The following is a 22,917-nucleotide window of genomic DNA, read 5'->3' on the forward strand; positions in this document are numbered from 1 at the left end:
ATATTATATGTCAATAATGTTTTTCCCAATTTAATTGTTTATTCTTGTAATCATAATAATTGATCTAGCGACCAGCCATCGCTCAAATCAATTAATAATAATAATAATAATAATAATAATAATAATAATAATAATAATGTGTTGAGCCTTGGCCCTGCTTGCCACAGTTAACGCATATACTACTCAGCCGAAAGGGGCATAACATTACACTCCTTTCACTCTATTTTCAAAGATGTGCGCCATACATTTTTCTTTTACGCCCTATTCTGTTTTTTGCCATTGGTGCAATCTCTAGATTTCTAATGAAAAAGTCAAGCTCTATCCATGAAAAAATAAAATTTCCCCCTTTTTTCAGCCATTTACTAACTGACTGTCCTAATTTTATTCAAGCATCAATCTCCCCTGATCTCATGGCATATCTCATTTTTAATACTATTCTTACGCCCATATTTTTTCTTCTGTTCATATGAGATTTTCTCTTATATTTTTAAAAGTTCTATGTTCTAAACTATTTTCAACAGATAAAGTTTTACGCATGTGTGTGTATGCGTATGTATTTTCTTTCTTCATAAATGATTGTGCGTGTATACGTGTGTATTTAGTTATTTTTCTTCTTTTTTAAGACATTTAATTGTGTCTGCATGTGTTTTTCTTTTTTTAATTAACAACATGCTTATACTTTTAAATTATTCATTATTTAAATAAACCACACAAGGCAAAGATCACTCAACTTTCCATTCTTCAAACAAAAAAACTGCACAAGAATGATTCGAGAAGACAACAATTACATACAAATAAAAATTAAGAAGTCCTTATAAGCATCCACAAAGTCTCATCTCACCCAGAATAAAAGTCCAAGCAAGAAATCACAGATGCGTGGCACCCAAAATTGTCCACATCAGCAAATTCGGAGGTTGGCTGCATTCACTATCCCACGGAATATTATCAAAATTTTAAAAAATCACAGTCTTTTACAAAAAATACATAGACATTTTGCAACATATAGTTGTTTCTGCTTACCAGCAAGTTATAATATATGTTAAAAATTTATATCGCTGGCAGGCCAAAATAATTTTATGCGTAAAATAAAAATGATTTTTTGATTAGTTATTAATTATTTTACCTTTACCTTACATTATGTATGTTGTATCATATATATATATATATATATATATATATATATATATATATATGTATATATATATATGTATATATATATATATGTAAATAAATAATATATGTAAATAAATATATATATGTAAATAAATATTTATTATTATTATTATTATTATTATTATTATTATTATTATTATTATTATTATTGGCTCACATGGAGCTTTCACACAAGTCAACGAACGATATGATTGGAAACCTGTGGTGTTCTCTGGAAGCTGAGTGACAACAAGTCTTTCCAGACGTCCAGCTCTCTCCACCTCATTCGATAGCATTTGCAAAGTAATTTGCATCATCACAACAGCCGCTTAACATTGATTTCTCGCTGACAGGTGTCATTGATTTATACTGGAATTTGAGTGGCACTAAGCCTCCCCAAGGTCTCAGATCTCTTTGCGCTTGTCCAGCCGGGGTCTGGCCAGCGCTCTCTCCGGTCTTTCAATCCTTCTTGACCCTTATCGGCTCTTTGGTAACAATTTTCTATTGGGAGAAACGGTGATGACACAATGGGTGGTGCATGGTGGGAGTGTAGCACTTGTAGATATGCAGCTTCGGTGTTCTTCATTCCCTGTAACGCTTATTCGTTATATTGTCTTCTTGTATTATTCTCCGCATTCAAGGGTTTTCCTTAATATTTCAGCCGTTTTCCTTATCGTTAGTCGTTGTATTTTTGCAGTTAATTCTCTGATTCCAATTTCTGACATTCTTTTTTCGAAGTTTTTCGGAATTGTTCCTAGTGATCCCACTATTATCGGTACTATTTTGATTTTTATTATCATCCAAATCCCTTTTAACTCTCTGGCTAGCCTTATGTATTTGCTTCGTTTCTCCTTTTCTTTCATACTCACCCTGTGGTCAGCTGAGGCAGCACAGTCTACGATTTGACAGGCTTTTCTTTCTTGTTAATTAGAATGACATCTGGTCTTCTTGCTTGGATTGGTTTGTCCGTCTGTATGTCCATGTCCCATAGGATTTTGTGGTTCTCGTTTTCGATTGCTGTTGCGGGTTCATGCTTGTACCATTTGTTAATACGCTAAAAATGAAGTCGTTTGTACAATTCCCAGTACACCGCCCTTCCCACTTGGTCATGCCTGTTTTTGTATTCCATTTGGGCCAGTTTGCTGCATTCACTTACTATATGGTTTATCGTTTCGTCTCTTTGTCCACACTGTCTGTATTTGCTGTTTTCTTGTGTTTTATCGATCCTTGCTTTGATATGGTCTAGTTATTTTGTGCTGCAGTTATTAGAGATTCAGTTTCTCGGTTTATATGTCCTTTTCGCATCCATGTCCAGGTTTTTTCGTTATTCTCATCTTTTTTATTCTTATGAATCTTCCGTGGAGTTGTTTCTCTTCCCATTTCTCTTTTCTCGTTTTGTCATTTGTCTCTCTGTTTTCTGTTTTTTTTTTGTTTTTTTTTCAGTGTAATTATCCTTTCAGTGTTTTGCATTATGTATTTTTCTAGTTCTTTTTTGTGTCCTTCACACAGTCTTCTATACAAATCAGTCCTCACCCGCCGTCTTTCCTTTTCACGTAGGGTCTTTCAATATCGTCCTTTGGGTATAGTGCATTATGCATAGTCATGAGTTTCCTGTTTTCTGATCGAGTTGTCTCAGTTCTTCTTTTGTCCACCATATAAACGGTCCAGAGTATCTTACTAGTGATACTGCCCATGTATTTATACCTTTTATTAGGTTTCTGCTATATAATTTCATTTCCAGGAGTTTCCTTGTTCTCCAATTTTCTCTCTCATCTCTGTTGCTTTGATGGTGCCCGCTTCCAGAATTCGCAATTTTTATAGTCGTTTTGTTTCCCTAGTGCCCTGGTTTCTGTTTGGTTGGGTAGTTCCATGCCTTCTGTCGTTTCAAGTTTTCCCTTGCGCACTTTTCCATTCCAAATTCCATTTGGATATCTTGGCTGAAGATCCTGGTAATGTTAATTAGTGTCTATAGCTCCTTTTCGGTCTTTGCAAAAAGTTTCAGATCATCCAAGTACATCATCATCATCATCATCATAACAACAACAACAATAACAACAACAACAACAACAACGACGACGACGACGACGACGACGACGACAACAACAACAACAACAACAACAACAACAATAATAATAATAATAATAATAATAATAATAATAATTATTATTATTATTATTGCAGGGGCATCCTGGCGACGTTCTTCGAGGCTATTCACATCAACCTTTATAATTTTCTTTTAGACACAATATTCCTTCATAAATAAAAATTAGTTGTCGGATTTGAGACTATAAAGAAAGTTGATATTTTTCCGTCATTTCAGTTTCATCTACATATTGTTAAATATATCTATATATATATAAAAGTGAGAAATTTTGTGTGAGTAAATACACTTCTCGACGTATGTTTAATCAACATACATAAGGTCTTCAGACCTGCGGAAAGTAGCAAATCAGTAGATTAAAACGACCACAAACATAGCTTTTCATTAAATTTAGTCGATGCTTGCGGAAATGATTTTAAAGTGTTGATTAATTGAGATATCTGCTAAGATAATGGGGTTATCGAATGATATCAGTCGTTAAAATTTAGACAATAAATTCAGTAAATATATAAAAATAAACTGAGTTAACAACAAATAATATACTATAAAATATTTTTTTGAAATACAAATTTAAGAATCTGATCATTATTTTTCAATTCATTTATATAGATGGTATTTAATGTCATTCCCTCAAATAACGGTGTAAGTAAGAGATCTAATTTTTTGTATAAGTATGTATTATACTAATACATAACTTTACTGGATCTAGCCAAGTTGATTAAAAAAAACAAGGAAATATCAACTTCCCCTAATACACATGTCCCAGCTTTTTTCTGTATTTTTCTTTATTTTTCATGTTACGTTCATCACATACGGTATTTCTGTTTATAATAAATAAGAAATCTGCATTTATTAAAATATGATATTCATGAGTATTTTACGACCATGCAAGGCCGATGGGCCTGGTAGTAAGTAATAAAACGATTATTTTCCTGCTTTGTCTATTTTGCTTAAGTTTTATTAATTTAATTACTTAATTATTAGTGGTTAATTAATTAGTTGTATTAATTTATTTACTTAATTATTAATGGTTAATTAAGTAGTTTTAATAATAAAATTACTTTCATGAACTGTTTCTGTATATATTTAGTTTATTCATTTATAAAAATGAATAATATTTTTACTTCATTGTTTTATTAATTGTGTAAATGGTTTTCTCGTTGAAAGATGTACCGAATTTATTCCTTTGGAATATATATTTTATTTTATTTTTTTTATCATAGATTTTTATTGTCTAAAAATGCGTATACTTTCCTAGTTGATAGCATAACAAAACACCATCATGAAAAGTCTCAATAAAAAACACACGATTAAACCCGGATCTCCAACTTCTAACATAGCCCTCCTACCAGGTCTCCTTCTCTAACATCCAGATGGTGAAGCCCAATTACAGGAGACTAAACCAGACAGATTATCTCTAAGTGAAACTGGCATTGGACAGACCATTTCCCTAGATGAGCTCGTAATTAAAGGATACTCTGATTTAACTTCCGAATCTGACCCCCAAGATTGCCATGGGCATGGAATATGTGCCTATATAAAAGGCTTTCCATGTGGTAGGAACATCTCCAGAGAAGATCCTAACTTACCCTATATGTGCTTCCGGGTTGCACTAGCTCAAACTACGGAGTTACTATCTTTAAAAGCATATCTGAGAAAATTGACCACGCCCTATCTCCTTATCCTTCAGCTAATATTCATGTTTGTTGAGACTCCAATGTTCACAATGTGGAATGGTTAACTCACTCAAACAAGACCGATGATGAGAGGAGATTCTGTCATGATTTCTCCATATCCTATGACCGCACTCAGATTGTTTACGAACCCACCCGTGTCCCCGATACTGACGGCAAGTATGCAAGTCTCCTAGACCTCTTTCTCACAACTTGCCCTGAACTGTGTTCAGCTTCTGTTCTGTCTCCAATTGGATCTTCCGACTACTCAGTTGTATCAGTTAAGATAAAAATGAAATGTAATAATTCCCCAGACGTACCTCTCCAGCGTACAGTATATCGATACTCTATGGCTGACTGGGATAGCTTCCGCACATTTATATCAGATCTACCTCTGCGTTTCATGTTTAAAAAAGGATGTGTCCTCTATAGTATCAGACCATAGAGAATGGTTAATTGTAGGTAAAAACCGTTTCATACCCTCGAAAAAATTCCAGCAAAAACCTAACAGTAACCCGTAGTTCTCTCCGGAATATACTGTTTACTATTGCGCATAGAAATCACTTTTTCCATTGCTTCCAACGTAATAGATGTACTTAGACTAAAACCGCTTTTAGAACCACCAGCAACCACTGTAAAAAAAGTAATAAAGAAAGCAAGAGAGTTGTATGCTCAGTCCGTCAAGTTCAAAGTAGCTGAGCAGCGGCTTGGTTCCCACCAGTTTTGGCAAATAGCAAACAGATTCTTAAACAGCGTGTGCTCTATCCCAGCTCTCATAAATAGTACTGAGGTAATCTCGTCAGCATCAGACAGAGGCAAATTCTTTGCTAGAACTTTGCAGCTAATTCTAACCTTTGCGATCAAGGCTGCCAACCTCCAATATTTCCTCCTGTATCAGAAAACATGCTATGTGATATACAAATATATGTACGTGATATTGCCAAGTTAATCAAAAACCTTGTTTCCAGTAAAGCAACCGGCCCTGACAGTATTCCAATTATAGTACCCAAAAGACTTCAACCAGAACTTGCGCCCATCCTTACAAAACTGTTTAAACATTGTCTTAAGGAGAATTGCTTCCCGTCACCTTGGAAAATCTCATCAGTATGCCCCGTATTTAAGAATTCAGGTGATCGCTCTTCTCCCTCACAGTACAGGCCAATAAGTCTTCTGTGCGTCATGAGTAAGTTGCTGGAATCTGTGTTGAATAGAGAAGTAATCAACCATCTTAGCCAAAATAAATTTCTTAGTGACACGCAATATGGTTTCCGTTCTGCTAAATCTACAGCAGATGTGCTTACAGTTATATCTCAGAAGATTAGAGAATCTCTCGGCGGAGACTACCTTTCTAGGACATATCAAAGGCTTTTGATAGAGTATGGCATAAAGGTTTACTTCACAAGATCTCCAGCTACGGTATAGCTGGAAATGTCTTCTCAAATATTAAATCATTTCTCTCTGATAGGCTCATAAGAGTAGTGGTTGATGGGCAGAAATCAGAAGCTTTTAGTATTAATGCTGGTGTCCCTCAGTGGTCCATCTTGGGCCCAACTTTCTTCCTGGTTTATATTAATGATCTTCTAAATCACATTCTTACATAATTTGTAGACATCTATGCTGATTACACACCTATTTATGGTAGCACATCTAAGACCGTAAACGACCAAGTTCTCTCTGATTCTCTCTCCTCTGATCTTTAGCAAGTGGTACAATGGGAAAAGAGGTGGCTTGTTACTTTTAATGCATCTAAAACCAAGCTTTTATCTTTACATCATCAACGCTATGATCCCCATCAGGCATCAATTGAAATGAATGGCTCTCGTCTTGGGGAGGCCTCATGTTTTGGCAAGCTTTTGGGCTTGTCCTTTACTCCTGATCATAAATGGAACACATACATTAAATCCGTTGCCAAGGCCGTTGGAAAATGGTGGGATTCTTCTATCGATCCAGTAGATATCTCACTGCTGATGCAATTCTCTATCTATATGAGCCAGGTACGTCCAAGGATGGAGTACTGTTGCAACATCTGGGCAGAAGCTGCTAGAAAGGACTCATCCTGCCTTGATAGAGTTCAAAATAGACTTCGTAGCCTTGTGGGGGATGTCCTTTTCCCTTCCCTGCAACCTGTTTCTCACAGAAGAGATGTTGCGAGTTTGTCTCTGCTTTATCGTTATTTTCATGGCAGGTGCTCGGCTGAGTTCCATTCTATGGGCCCCCTTCGCCAAACTTTCACAAGAAACACTCGTTTAGCAGAAAACACTATCACTAGTTTCCCCTACTCTTTATCTGTGCCTAAACCTAAACGTAGATTCCATGAGCAACGCTTCTTTCTTAGAACTGCACACCTATGGAATTGTCTTCCATTTTCCTGCTTTCCCGCTTACTACAATATGGTTGTCTTCAAGTCTAACGTAAACTAGTTTTTGATGAGCCATTCCATATAAATTAACAAATTTACCGAATCTCCATTACTAACGGTTACTATATTGTCCAATTCCTACTGTACACTCTTTAACCCTTATCCTCGAGTGGCCTTTTGGACGTGATAAGTGGTGATGCCTATGTAAAAAATAAAAAATAAAATAATATTCGAATCGAAGCTTTGTCTTGATTTCGAATCTTTTCCTTTCACAAATACTAAGGATTCCACTGAGTTGATTATATTCTACGAGCGTTTTCTCAATATACCTGAGGACTTTAGCTGTTTTGATAACATATCTGCAATCTACTTTAATGTAATTTTAATTTCGTACATTTAAAATTCAATAGAATAACCATCAAAATAGATAAAAGTCTATTTTATTTTAAGAAAAATTTTATAGCGAATCATTTTAATTGTTAATAATATGATCACAAGAAAATTTCCCTACAGAACTAATTATCTCTCGTTATCTGCGTGGTTTTTCAGCAGAGCTCAACTTTTTTTTAGATATATTGCCTATATTACAGCTGCAGAACTTCATATGCTAAAAGAGTGTTCGGCAACTTGTTCATCATCGTAGGCTGGATCGTACTATTATGACGCGGCATAAAGGCGTTTCTTTAGGTTTTCATTCAATTCGTGAGGCACCCATTTATCAATGTTTTTGTCTTTCCAATCTCTTTCAAGATCGTCTTATACGTTACGTTAAAGTCAGTAGCAAGTTGTGCTTTAATTGGTGTCAATTAACGCTCTTAATTGATCGTTGTCAACATCCTATGGCCGACCAGTACGCCCATGACCTTCCCGACTCTCATGTCTGCTACGAAATTTCTTAAATTAAAATGATGCTGTGCATTACGTAGCGATTCCTGAGACAAACTCTCTGTTAATATCGCGGGCTGTTTCAGCAACTTTTCAGCCTAATTGTATGAAATAAGATAATTGTGCGAATTTGCTGTTTGTCAATCTTGTATTCAATGTTTGGAAAAGAAGATATAATTATTTTAAAACGATTGTAATTTAAACGATTAGACATACGCTCTTTAAAAAAAATGTAACTAAAGATATTATAACGAAAACTTATTTGATAATAATTATTAGATCAGGGTTAAGGTTTCGAATGAAGCAGATTTAATTTGTCCATCATATTTTCTCTTTTGGTAATGGTTTCAACCATTTGTTTGATTAAAAATTCGATAATATGCGTGAACGCTTACTTTCGTAAGTGGTCTTATGATTTTGCCCAGGACTATATATATATATATATATATATATATATATATATATATATAATACGAAGCTGAACGTCTATGTGTGTATCTGCTCACGAATAGGCTCCTATATGGTTGACTATTATAGAAAACTGATCACATGGCAGCAGGTGGTTCATTAAGATTGCAGGGTCTGCGTACGCGCCTGGTCCACAAAGTATGGACATAAAAAATTAAAAAAACTAAACGTTTACAAGTGTGTTTGATATATGTGTGCATATTAATACTTTGATAAGTATGTTTTAACTTAAATATGGATGGTATAATAAAATTGTGGGGTCTGCGTTCGCGCCTGGCCTCCATAGAATGGAAATAGGCACAAACTTTAATAAAGACTTTTCATATCTATCTGCGTAAGTATAATTTGATAATCATGTTTCAGTTTGAATAAATATGGTATAATAAAATAATGGGGTGTCCGTTCGCGCCTGACCTCAATAGAATGGAAATATGCCACAAGGTTTTTTAATATAGATCCACGGAATATTGTGATAAGTGTTCCAGTGTGAACAGGTATGGTATAAGAAATCATGGGGTTTATCTATTTTATTTTTACTTTCATCACATTTTGCTTTGGTTTTGATACCCCCACATTCGAAACAATCTCTGTACAACCCTTTCTATTCATATCCTATCATACTTTCATAATTCAGAGTCCATTTTCTGTAGGTTGTTTTTGAACCCAGTCAACGACGGGTACTTGCTAGTATATATATATATATATATATATATATATATATATATTTGGAAGTATAATTTCTTATTATATTTCAATCCTTATATAAGAAGCTTAATGTGATTACAGAGCAATATACAGAATAAATGACAAATATTTGTATTCCAAAATTCATGATGTTGACAATCTTATACTTTATTCCTGTAAATCAGTTGATTTATACAATTCTTGACAGTTATTGTTTCGTAGCGCAAAATCAATCACTTAATTATTATATCAATTAGTGAATCTATCATGCACTTAACTCACAAAGATGCTATTTCTTCTGATGAGTTAAGGGCATCATAGATTCACTAATTGATATAATAATTATGTGATTTATTTTGCGCTACGAAACAGATTCTGTCAAGAATTGTATAAATCCACTGATTTACAGGAATAAACTATAAGATTGTCATAATCATGAATTTTGGAATATAAATGTTTGTCATTCATTCTATATATATATATATATATATATATATATGTATATATATATACATACAAACTAGCGATTCTCTATCTCTCTCTCTTATATATATATATATATATATATATATACATGGATTATTACACAAATATATAAATGTATATTTTTTTAGAATCATACTTTATTTATTGACGTGTAATGCTACAAAATGTCTTTTGAAAAACAATTAAAGATCATAATTTTTTACTTATACCTCGATGTACATCCGTGTGAAGCACGGATATATCTGGTCGGTGTACGATGGGTAGTTGTAACAAAAAGGGAAAGAGTATAAAGCACGTCATTAAAAGGTTTACACTTGACCATCTGAGCCGTCTTACAACAACTAACAATTTAGATGACTTTTAACAAAATACAAATTTATCAGAAAATATTGAAAAGTACTCATATACCTACCCACGCATGTGATTGCATGCGCATATACATAAAATAACATGCATGCTTATACATAAATAAAAACCATGTAAATACACATAAACACATATACGGAGGCACAAACGCACATATATTAAAAATATATAGGTAGAAAATAAAAAGTCCTTTCAAAATTGAATAAGAGAAGAGGAAATCGGAGCATAATAACCTTTCTGTTGCGTATATATATATATATATATATATATTAGCTTTATTATTTTTCTTTGTTCTCTCTTTTTTCGCCATCATTTTTTTTATCTAATTTGTAAAGCTTTTCCATATCGAACCGGAATGTTTGTAAAGTCGACGCTAACTTTTTACTGTACATTTGTACACAGTCAGTTTGTTCTCCTCTTCTGACGAGAGGCATTCGGTTCAAAGGTCCTTGGACTAAACTTCCCTCTCCCCTATTCCCCATCTTGTAATTATTACACTTGCCAAAACATTTTTATGTCCAAGGTTTCTAAGCTTATTTAGTCTTATTTGGGGGTGCTGATTCCGAAAATTACAAGAATTTTCTCTATAATTTAGTCTAAATTAGGTTTCCTGTCTCTGTTTGTAACACAATATCTCTTTTAAATTTACTTTCTTCTTAATTTCATTTTCCCGTACATAATAACTGGCGACAAAGCAAGACTTTTTCTTTTTTTACCTGCTCCTATATCGTGCATCATCGATATGTTTTATGTAGTTCTTCACCTGGACAATGTGTTTGTTTACTTTGTCATGCAACGTGAAATTTCAGGTTCCATTTTTTTTTTACTAACTTCTTCAGTTTTTATATTTCTTTAACTCATTCATTTTCTTACTCTTGTTTGTTGTTAGTGTTATTTTTTTTGTCATACCCGTTATTCTCTTTCCGGATTTACTTTTTACTCTTTAATTAAATATACCTGTGGATTATGTACTAGTCTTCAGATTCGTTATTCTTTCAAATAGTTTATCTGATAATTAAGCATAGGTGCGTGCGACGACAATACATTAGACGTGTTTATACATTCTAGCTTCATAATTACAAGTGTATGTAAAACATATCGTGCATGTTAATTAATTATGACATCACAAACCTTAAAATAAAAACCAAATTTCCCATACAATGAGGTATGTATTTGGTAAGAAATAGACATTCAGTGGTAAATAGGTCTTCCGATGGTGGTGTGCTTTAGTTGATTTCTGGATCAAAATAAAGATTTATTCTCTTAATGTTAAGAATTCATTTATAAGTCAGATAGGAAATAATTATGATGCATTATTTATTATTCCTTGTAGATTTTTATAGAAAAAATTAAGCGTGGCCACATCATCTTTTAGGCGATTTTATTGAAATAATTTAAATGTGTTTTGCTATATTTTTGAGGATTATATGTTGCAATCAAACAGAAAAAAGATCAGCGAATTTGTAAAGTGTGTTTAACTTGCTGTAAGTAATGCTGGATGGTCAACATAGGGCATAGTTACCCCATATGGTATCCAAGCAATATGTTGAGCATCTTTGACAGTGGAAAAAAAAGAAAGTCACTTCACTTTGGTATACCAATAGTCTTGTATGAACCGAAAAAGCATATCGATGTCTGCTATCTCTGTACAGTCAAAACGAACGGAATCAACAAGATAACAGGAATTTGTCTGCAGTTAAGCCAATTCAACACCGCAATGAGATTCCCGTGTTTAAAGTGTTACTTGAATTAGAATTGCCTGGTTCTGAAGAAAACCAAGCCTCTGTTTTGTCCACTGACATTAGTGAAGCTATTGTTTCACATGTCGGTTTTCCTCCTTCCACATTACCAGAGCTTTTCCTCTTATTGATCTGAATAGAGATATCAACTTTTCACAATAATCTCAAAAAATTTTAGCTGCAAGAAAAAAGAAAAAAAATCTGCTTCAGTCTAGAACTCTCATAATCTTTCTATAAAAAATTATATGAATTCTTCACATATTTCACTCAGGAAAACAACATAGTATACTGCAACGACATTGCCAGTCTGCTGCGGCAGCTTGGTGTTAAGCAAGATTGGCAATTTTTTATAGACAGTTAAAAACAAGTTTAAAGTGTGTTCTTCACAATGGCACTTTATATGGATCAGTTCCGCAAGGCATTTCAACGACCCTAAAACAAATTGATTAAATCAATTTTTTCTGGAAAAGATTTCGTACATGCAGCACCAAGAGATCATATGTGTCGATTTGAAAATATTTGAGTTTTTCCCGGGCTACAAGGTGATTACAAAAAATTTCTTTGGTTCTTGTGTCTGAAAGAATAGAGTACTAGATCAAAAAAAGATTGGCCTGTGCGCAGTGAACAGATTTCTTCTTCTCTCAATGGTCTGGCTTATCCTTTTAGTGGAGCGTTCCAAAATTGTGTTTCCTCCTCTTCACATAAAGCGTGGCATTTGGGAGCAGAATAAAGGCTCCTGAGAAAGATAGCAACTGTTTCAAATATATTTACATGAAATTTCCAGGCCTAATTATTGAAACATTAAAAGCTGGAACTTTTGATGGACCCAAGATTCGAAATTTAATGAATGGCGCTAATTTCTGTAATTTCATGAATCCCATAGAATTGATTGTTTGGACGGTGTTTACGAAAGTAGTAAAACTCTTCTTGGAAAAAATGAAGGCGTCCAACTACAAATAGCTTGTTTAAACATTACTCATAAGTCTCCATCAACTGGGTGCAAATATGAGCATCAAGTTACATTTTTTTACGGTCATCTTGCCCGTTTACAAATGTAGGTGATATGAATGACATGGAAGTTTCCTATTAACGTTGTCGGGTTGCTACCATGCTTGCAAACTGCCGTTGGTCTATCAAACGCGATTATGCCGGGGCCCCTAATTCTAGAAAATCAGTAAAACGTCAATTTATGGATGATAATGTCTATGCTTAGCATTTTTTACAACTTTAAGCTTTAACTGTGAATATTTTGGTGTGCTTTCATGAATATGTATTTTAAAATTACATTAACATATTGTTTGCTTGTTTTTATTGTGCAGAGTGGTGTATACCATAGCAGAAAAACTATGCCTGATAGAAAAATTTCTATAATCAGCGCCCTCAAATATGGTAAAAACAGTCTTCAAACATCTTACGCACATGACAGTTTTTTGTTGGCTGGTGCAATCATTAAAACGGTCTATTATGTGTATGAGTAGTTTTCCGTAAAACGTTACTTTCCTTCTTTGAGGAATATATATTTTTGCGTTCGTTTTTAGAAATTATTTATTGACTGATTCCGTTATTAACAAGATCATTCAATTATACTTAGTAATTTTAAACATTATTTGGTTCTTGGTTCCATTGATAAAAGGAGGTTGGACCTGTAAAACCACCTTTGTCCATTCGTCTGTCCGCACTTTCTTCAATAACTACGCCTTAGAATTTTATTTTAATTTTGCACAAAAATTAATCATGATATGAGTAAAAAAGTAATAGAACGAACTTTCTGGAAAAAACTTCGCTTCCCCCCATAGTGGTGACTTTCGATTTGTAATGACTAAAATTGACACTTTTTTGCTTATTAAGAAAACTTGATGCCTCGGATTTTCATCAAATTTTCTGATTTCTATATCATTTTGTTTGTCTTTACTTCGCGATAAGTCTTGGGTGTGCCCCAGTGGTTGTTTTAGTGCTAATAATACCACTCCATTTTTGGACTATTTTACCATATTTGTCCAAAATTTTCTGTGTATGTCTTTAGCAGTTTCGCGTGGTGCTGAACACAAATTTAAATATGTAAAGACATTGGGGACATTTGGAGCTAAATGGGGGAGGGCAAATGATGGACTTAGTCATTTCTTTTTTGTATATGTTTTACATAATTTAAGGCATAAACTGCACCGTTTGTTCATTTTCACCAGGATTTGACGTTTCCTGGGGATATTTGGGACTGAATAGAGGGGGGACTAAACGGGAGGGCAAATGCTGAACTTAGTGATTTTTTTTCCTTGTTCACTGTGAACTAACGGGGGACCATGCATGCTTCACTTGTTATTTTATAAATTTATAAATGTTTGCAGTATATATTTAATCTCCTCGCGTTACACCGTGCATACATTTGCATACATAATTATTATATTTGTTTTCAATTGCAGTATAAATCGAATCGCTTTATTTGATTTATTATAAAGTAAATGTTAAATAGATTTTAGTATTTTAAATCCCCGAAAGTGCACAATGTGTTACGTATTATGAATGGCTTATGATCGTCATGATTGTATAACGGACAGTTATTTTGTTTTAAAATGAATACGAGACGCTTATTGTAAAAAAAACACCAACCATACAACGAAAAAAGACTAAAAATGGTCCTTTGAAAAAAAACTTATTTATTTTATGACATAATATTGAAAAAAAAGAGACAGAAACAAAACCAAATCAGAGACTTTCAATTTGAAGAAAAAAACATATTCATTTACAACGGACACACTATTGAAGAAAAAAAAACATACTCATTTACAACGGATATACTATTGCAGAAAAAAACATACTCATTTACAACGGACACACTATTGTAGAAAAAAAAAATGTGACGGAAACACAATCAAATCAAAGACTTTCCATTTGAAGAAAAGAGAAAAAAAAGGAGAAAAAAAGAAAAAACAAGGAGGTAGGTCGAATCCGATTTTTCTTTGCTTGTTTCTGTTCTAAGATTATATATATATATATATATATATATATATATATATATATATATATATATATATATATATATATATATATATATGATATGATATGATATGGTCATGATATCAATTATGTCAAGTCCTTTCCTTACCTTGGTAGCAAGGTAAACCAGGGCGGTTCTCTTGATGATGAAATTGTCAACAGGATTGCTAAGGCCACTGCTGCCTTTGGAAATCTTCGCCATCGCTTGTGGAACGAAAGGGGTATTCGACTAGACACAAAAATCCTTGTCTACCGTGCTGTTGTTCTTTCCATTCTTCTTTATGGATCTGAGTCATGGACTCCATACACCCATCACATTAATCAGCTGGACGTTTTCCACAAAAGTTGTCTACGCTCCATATGTGGTCATAGCCTCCGCGACAAGGTATCAAATGCCGAATTATTCACAAAATGCAAAATACCTGGCATTGAATTATTCCTTATTCAATCGCAATTGCGGTGGGCTGGTCATGTATTGAGTATGCCCGATGACAGAATTCCAAAAATTGCGATGTACAGTCAATTTGAGGGTGGTAAAAGAATTGTCGGACGTCCTTGGCTTAGGTACAAGGACAAGTTGAAGAGTAACTTGTATGCAATGAACATACCATACAGGAGTCTTTAAAATGAGGTGAATGACCGAAAAGGATGGAGATTAAGGTGTTTTGAAGGTCTCCAGAGGTTTCAATCTGAAAGCTTAAGGCAACTGAAAGAAAACAGAGTAAGAGCAAAACGACTAGCAGTCGCACCAATATCTGCAGCGTTAAATCCACATTCATGTTCTATTTGTTGCCTTGTTTGCAAGTCCCTTGCTGGACTAAAAAGTCATTAGAGGCAAAAGCATAAATGAGTTTGAGAAATATTGGTTGTCCGAACCTCATACATCGAAATCGACAGGAGAGTCAATCATGTATATATATATATATATATATATATATATATATATACAAAAGAAAAAACACTTCAAGCTTTCGTTAAAAAAGAAAATAAGAAAGAAAAAATTCGTGATTGTTTGACAAAATTAATAAAAAATAAGGATTTTTTAAATTGTACTTTTGTTTCCTCTTCTTGCGTTGTTTTTAGGTGTTTATAAAGAGTTCAGAAATGATGAAAACGAATTGTTTTTCGAATTTCGTACAGAGCTTAATCATGGAGATTAGGAATGCGGTGGAGGTTAGAGGAGGGTGGGTCGCAGATCTGTGTCAACCTGTATTTTCGCTTTGTCTCTCCTGTTTTCTCTCTCTCTCTCTCTGCTCTTTTTATTTATCCCACTTTGACTTGTTGGCCTTTTTCTCGGCAGCTTGTTTATTATTTGCAATTCTCTGAGTCTTGTTCCTGTTGCTTGACCTGTTAACCTTATTTCCGCTAGCATTTGTTGATTGCTGGTTTTAGTCTAACCTATTTAATATCGGTTAGCTTTCCAGGCCGATTAACGTCATGGATATAGGTCGTTTTAAATCCCGGGATTTTCATTGTGTTCTCTTTGCTTGCCTGGATAAAGCTTCATAACACTGTTATAGCTCACCTTTCCTGGGATTGATTTATTATTCTCTTGATCGCCCGAAATTCTCTTTAACAAATGTTTATTTAAAGAATGATGTTACACAGTAACAAAAGTCAACATTTCATTTTTGAATTAGTATTCATTTTTGTTATGTTAGTAATATTGAACATCCAATTTCAATATAGAATTGTGTTTCTTAATTTATGGTTTGTAAATGGAAGTATTTATATTTGATAGTATTGTTTTGTATTTTTTGTTTGTTTGTTTTTCTTATTAATTATAGATGGTTACGATAGTTATTACGTTTTGGAGGTTGTATAGATTTTCACAACTTATTTAGTGTATATTTTCACTGCTGAATCAGGAAATTGCATCTGTTTCTCTCCATCAGGTCTGGTGTCTTGTGTTAAGTAGATAATACATCTTAATTAAGATGGAACTCATCACTGTTACATCGACACAAGTTAAATGAAGCAAGTAACCCCCTATGCCAACAAATGCTGGATACTGATCGAAATATATAACTCCGGGTAGTGTAATAAGAAAACGGATCTGTGTAATTATAGTAAAACCCAATTACGTGTAAGAGAGCAAATATCTATAAAATTAGGATGATTTATTAACTAGGAAACCATTAGAGTTTCTTGTGTTGCTTAATTGGCATTAATATAATTTCATATTACTATCAATATTAAATCCATTTTTGAATGCAGGCGTCATATGTTATTAAATATAATCTTCATATGCTTAGTCATCTCTCAATTTGTCCTGAATTGTGTGGCGAGAAATTCTGACATTTTACTTTTAAATTTATTATATTTACTTATTCACAAATTTGCATCTTAAAAAGTAGATTGTCCTAATATTTATCGCCACCAATTACTTACTCTGTATTCTACTCAAACAGTGGGTATATTGCTGAGAAAATTGGATTTCTTTGAATTTCATTAATTATTGGATTTTGTCGTCTTTTGTATAGTACATTATGCAATAATTTTAAAATCTAAATACCGATCGCTTGTGTTGGAGGATTAAGTTAATATCATTCTGCCATTTTTAATGTATTTTGTTTATAATTTCTGTAAACATGTTGAATTTAGCTTTAACAAGCATATGGACGTATGCATTAACACATGATGACGTTCAGTTTCATGTGTAAGAGATGACTGAAACGCTTGAGTTGACAAAAAGGCTATGAAGAAGAGAACGGCGACCTAACAAAACAGTTATAAACAATGTTTAACTCTACGTTCTACCAATCGCTGCAATATTCCATCCTGCGGTTGCTTTGCACATATTTCCATGGAATATATTCTGATGACTATACACCACTTGTACAAACTTCATGTAAACAACATCGAAAACCTCTCAAAACGCGAACTCCGAGTATTTCACTATAAAACAACAGATGCGGGAAAACGTTCTATTAGTTGCTTTCATTAGACTAGTTACAGAATTATTTGCTTCTAGATTTCCTGAATGTACCAACACTCGGAAATGTAATTGTAATATGAACAAATATTTTGTACCATAACTCACCACTAAATCTGGCCAATAATCACAGACGATTCTTATATATGCCTTCTTTTGGGTGAGTAAAAGTAAAAAAAAAAAAAAAAAAAACACCTGGATTTCTCCTAAAACAGGAATATCCAATCGAGATTATTAATTCTATGAATAAAAGTGAAAAGTTTTAATGTAAAGAAAAATGTGTTGTATTCGTTTAAAAAAGTGTTCTTATTATTTAATGAACTTAATAAACTGAATGATGCAAAGTTTCATGTTGATAGATTTTTAAAATGTTTTCAATTTAATCGAACGCATAAACTACAGTTATACTGTAACGGAAATAAGATAAAAATAAAAAGTATTTTTTTTATAATTTGGTAAAAGATTAGTCGCGTGATTGTCCATTGCTTTGAATATTTTCCGCAAATATTAAGACATCAGATTTAATTTTGCAGACAACGCATACAAACAAATTATTTAACCAATCAGCTTTATTTTGACAAAATCAAGTTCAATTATTCGATGCGTTGTGGATTCTCTACAAAAACGATTTTTGCGTCTGTCCGTTTATCTCGCGTCGGTTGGTTTGTCATACTAAACTTTGAAATCGCAATTTTATCGGTAAATGCATGTATTCGTAACAATTTTATCTCCTACATAAATTTGAAATAACATAAACCTTCTTTTAAATTTTCTGATTTCTTTTTCATCTTAAAATTTGGTCACTTCACCAGATACCATACATTTACTCACTATCTTATACATTCCAACCAGGAGATCATTTTAAGATTCTAACTGTTCTATTTATGTTAAATTCTTAAAATGTATATGTCAGGCAATATTTGAAGTTCTTTTTCATAAGTGGTGTTGGTCCTATAACCGCAATCATAGAGATCTTCTTAAGATTTTACTTCTTTACATGCCATACATATTATCACTTTATTTCGTAATCAAATGCTTACATCTTAAATGTACGTATATGTACCGTGAACAGTTCCGATGATCCAAAACAGACACAAGCCTATAGATCTGTTCAGGATTTTACGAAACTACGGTTCATTTAGAAAAAAATGTTAACTGTGGCAACCTTTTTACAGATAGTTTCCTTGCAATAAACTACGGGACAAGAATATTACTTGGAACGTTTAGAAAAAATGGATGGGAAATACTTTTACTTTAAGCAAACAGCATCATATAAAATACGATCCGTATAAAGAACATATTGAACATGTACTGGTTCATATCGATATATGTATTATATATATACATACAGATATATATATATATATATATATATATATATAATATAAAGCTGAAAGTATGTGTGTGTGTGTATGTGTGTGGTCACGAATAAGCTCCTATATGGTTGATTAATTAAAAAACTTATTACATATAATGATAGAAGATGTATCGAGGATCAGGAATGGATATGTTTGCTCTGGCAGAACGGTGGTTCAGAAAAACTGTGGGGTCTGCGTTCGCGCCTAGCCCCCAAAGTATGGAAATAAAAAATGAAAAAAAAAACGTTTGCAAGTGTTTTTGATATAGATGTACATACGAATACTTTGATAAGTATGTTTCAACTTAAATAGGGATGGTATAATAAAATTGTGGGGTCTGCGTTCGCGCCTGTACTCCATTAACATATGGCACAAACTTTAACAAAGACTTTTTTATATCTATTGGCGTAAGTATACTTTGATAATTATGTCTCAGTTTGAAGAAATATGGTATAATAAAATTATTGGGTGTTCGTTCGCGCCTGAGCTCCATAGAATGTAAATATGTCACAAAGTTTAACAAGGTTTTTTAAAAGGGGTGAGGGTCAACAATAACACCTTAACTTTAATCTTAATTCACATTAGTTTTTATTTATTTTTTTTTAGTTGAATCATATTGTGTCGAATAAATTTACTTCATAAATTCACGTTCTTATTAACGTGAAAGGCAAAAAAGTCGGAACTTTAGACAATTCTCGACACAAATTTTGCATAACTGTTTTTCCTTCTCCACTTGCACGTGGCACTCTTTCGAAAATAGATAAATAATAAAAAATAAGAACGTTACTTGTTATCGTGTCAAAAGAAGGAAAAAAACCTGCTCACGTGATTACGTGTCTTTTTAAAAACATTTACATAGCCTTTTTTATTTTTATTTATATCTTTTAAAGCTTATTGTTGTCAGTGTCGATATTTCGTCGATATTATTTAGTAAGAGTGTTTAGAAGAAAAGCCAACAAACGACTACCCGAAAAATAAATATACAAGAAATAAATGTTACCATAGTCAATAAACGTTCAGTTCATGTTTTTTTTTGTTTTGAAATAGTTTTTAATGCTCTTTATTCGAAATAATTTCAACGAACTTAAATTAAAACGAAATTTGAGGCGATAACTACTTAAATGAATTTTTATATAAACTACACATGCCATAATAGATTATTCCTCAAGCACAAAATAACGGAAAACATTAAAATATGTTTATAAATATTCCTTACGTTGACGGAACTCTCTTAAATTGTAAACACAGAATGCTCAGGTGCTCCTCCTTACAATTTAAAATGGGGCTCACCATTTCAAAGTCGCTGCCATTTTGATTTTTTTAAACTGGTTCCTGGATTTAAAAAAAAAAAATTACAAACTATTAGGTTGTCCGGAAAATAATGGCCATTTCAGGAAGTCTATTTTAAATTGGATTTTATCATAGGATTTTTATTATATTTCAGGTAAACATCAACATGATTATTGATTTATATGTGCTCTTTAATAATTTCTTGCTTTTTTCTTTCAGAAAACGTTTTATGAGCGAATGAGCCCATAATTTGGAATATGAGAAAAGAAGACTTACGATTACTTTTCCTGCATGAGTTTAAGCTTGGTAACAATGCTTCTCAAACAACTGCAAATATCAATAGGGCATGGGGAGAAGACATCACAAGTGATAGAACAGTACGAAGGTGGTTTCAGAAATTTCATAGTGGTGATGAGAGCCTTAAAGATGAAGAATGTAGAGGACGGCCATCTAATCTTGACAATGAAAATTTGAGAGCTATTGTTGAGCAAAACCCACGGCAAAGTGTCAGGGAAATGTCTCGGGAACTTGGTGTCAGCTTTTCAGCAGTGTCGGACCATCTGAAGCAAATTGGCAAGGTGAAAAAGCTCGACAAATGGGTCCCACATGAGCTCAATAAAAATCAACAAGCTCGACGTTTTGAGGTGTGTTCGATGCTCTTTTTGCGAAACATTAATGATCCATTTCTTGACCGAATAGTCACCTGTGACGAAAAGTGGATCCTTTATGATAATCGGAAACGATCAGGTCATTGGCTTGATTGTGATGAAGCACCCAAACATTTTCCAAAGCAAAAGTTTCACCAACAGAAGATTATGCTGTTTGGTGGTGTGCAATTAGTGTTATTCATTACAGTGTTCTGGATGCTAATCAGAGCATCACGGCAGAGGTTTACTGCAATCAACTCGAAGAAATGAATCACCATTTACAAAAATTGAGACATGCATTAGTGAATAGGCGTGGTCCAATCCTGCTCCACGATAATGCGCGGCCTCATGTTGCGAGAATGACACTGCAGAAACTCACAGACTTGGGATACGAAACTTTACCACATCCTCCTTATTCTCCAGATATTTAACCCACGGACTACCATTTTTTTCAAGCATTTAGCCTCTTTTTTAAGCAACAAAACTTTCAGATCTAATGCAGAGGTTGAATCTTTTTTCAAAGATTTCTTAGCATCTAAGCCAAAGAATTTATATCAACGAGGCATAAATGATCTAGTTGATAGATGGCAAAAATGCATGACTGTTCAAGGATCATACTTTGACTAATTTCAATGTCTAGTGTCACCTATTTGATTAATAAATCCTTTTTCTCTAAAAATTGGCCATTATTTTCCGGACAACCTAATACTTAACAATACAAACCCATGAACTTTTCTACCATAAAAGTAACTTTTAATCACTGTGGTAACATTTATTTCTTTTATATTTATATTATATATATATATATATATATATATATATATAACATTTTCTCTTTTTAAGGAAACATTTTGTTGGTTACTCTTGGCTACGAATGGAAACAAATTTGATATGGAAAATATACTTTGCGAAAATCATCTTTATTTTCATCATATTTTCCTTAGGGTAACATTATTGAGTATCAAAAACCTATCTCTTTACAACCCCCTCCTTTTCATAATCTATCATACTTTCATCAATCACAGTCCATTTTCTGTAGGATGTTTTTGAACCCAGTCAACGACGGGTACTTCTGCTAGTATATACAAAGGAGGATAGAGGGAAAAGTAGAGGAAGAAAGAAAAAAGGAGCAAACCAAGTTATGTGTTCGTCTTTATATATATATATATATATATATATATATATATATATATATTCTAGGCGCTGAATGTGCCTTCCGCTTATCTCGGCAATTGTTTCCAATCGTACTGTAGATACAGACACTAAACTTGCCACTGGTATTTAAAAACAGCAGAGGTGTTGTTGGATATTACGCACCTCTTGCCACAAAATTTTAACGTGCAGGCACCGCTTCGTGAGTATCCATAGTCTATTAATATATATATATATATATATATATATATATATGAAAACGTTTTTTGTTTTATGGTGAGAGTATATATACGAGGCGCTGCATGTGTGTAGGTTACATCAGTATCATCAAGTAATATGTATACATTCCTTACAACGTATGTACAAAATATAGATCCGTTATCTTTCGTGGTATACACACTAATACCAGTTATGTCTTTGAATTCATTTATAACATACGCACTTTATTTACATGATATGGATACATGTGTTCGCGTGTATTTAGCATATTCTTGTATGTGTGGCGCACAGAAAAAAGGGATATACTATATATTATAGTTACTTTGATTGTCCGGCTATCGGCCGTTGAACTTGAACCGCTGTAAGTGCATATTTTCATGCGACGGAATATCGTGAAAACTTTTTATTACAT

Source organism: Euprymna scolopes, chromosome 8 (assembly GCF_053919585.1).
Source record: "Euprymna scolopes isolate OS-2025 chromosome 8, ASM5391958v1, whole genome shotgun sequence".
Lineage (NCBI taxonomy): Eukaryota > Metazoa > Mollusca > Cephalopoda > Sepiida > Sepiolidae > Euprymna > Euprymna scolopes.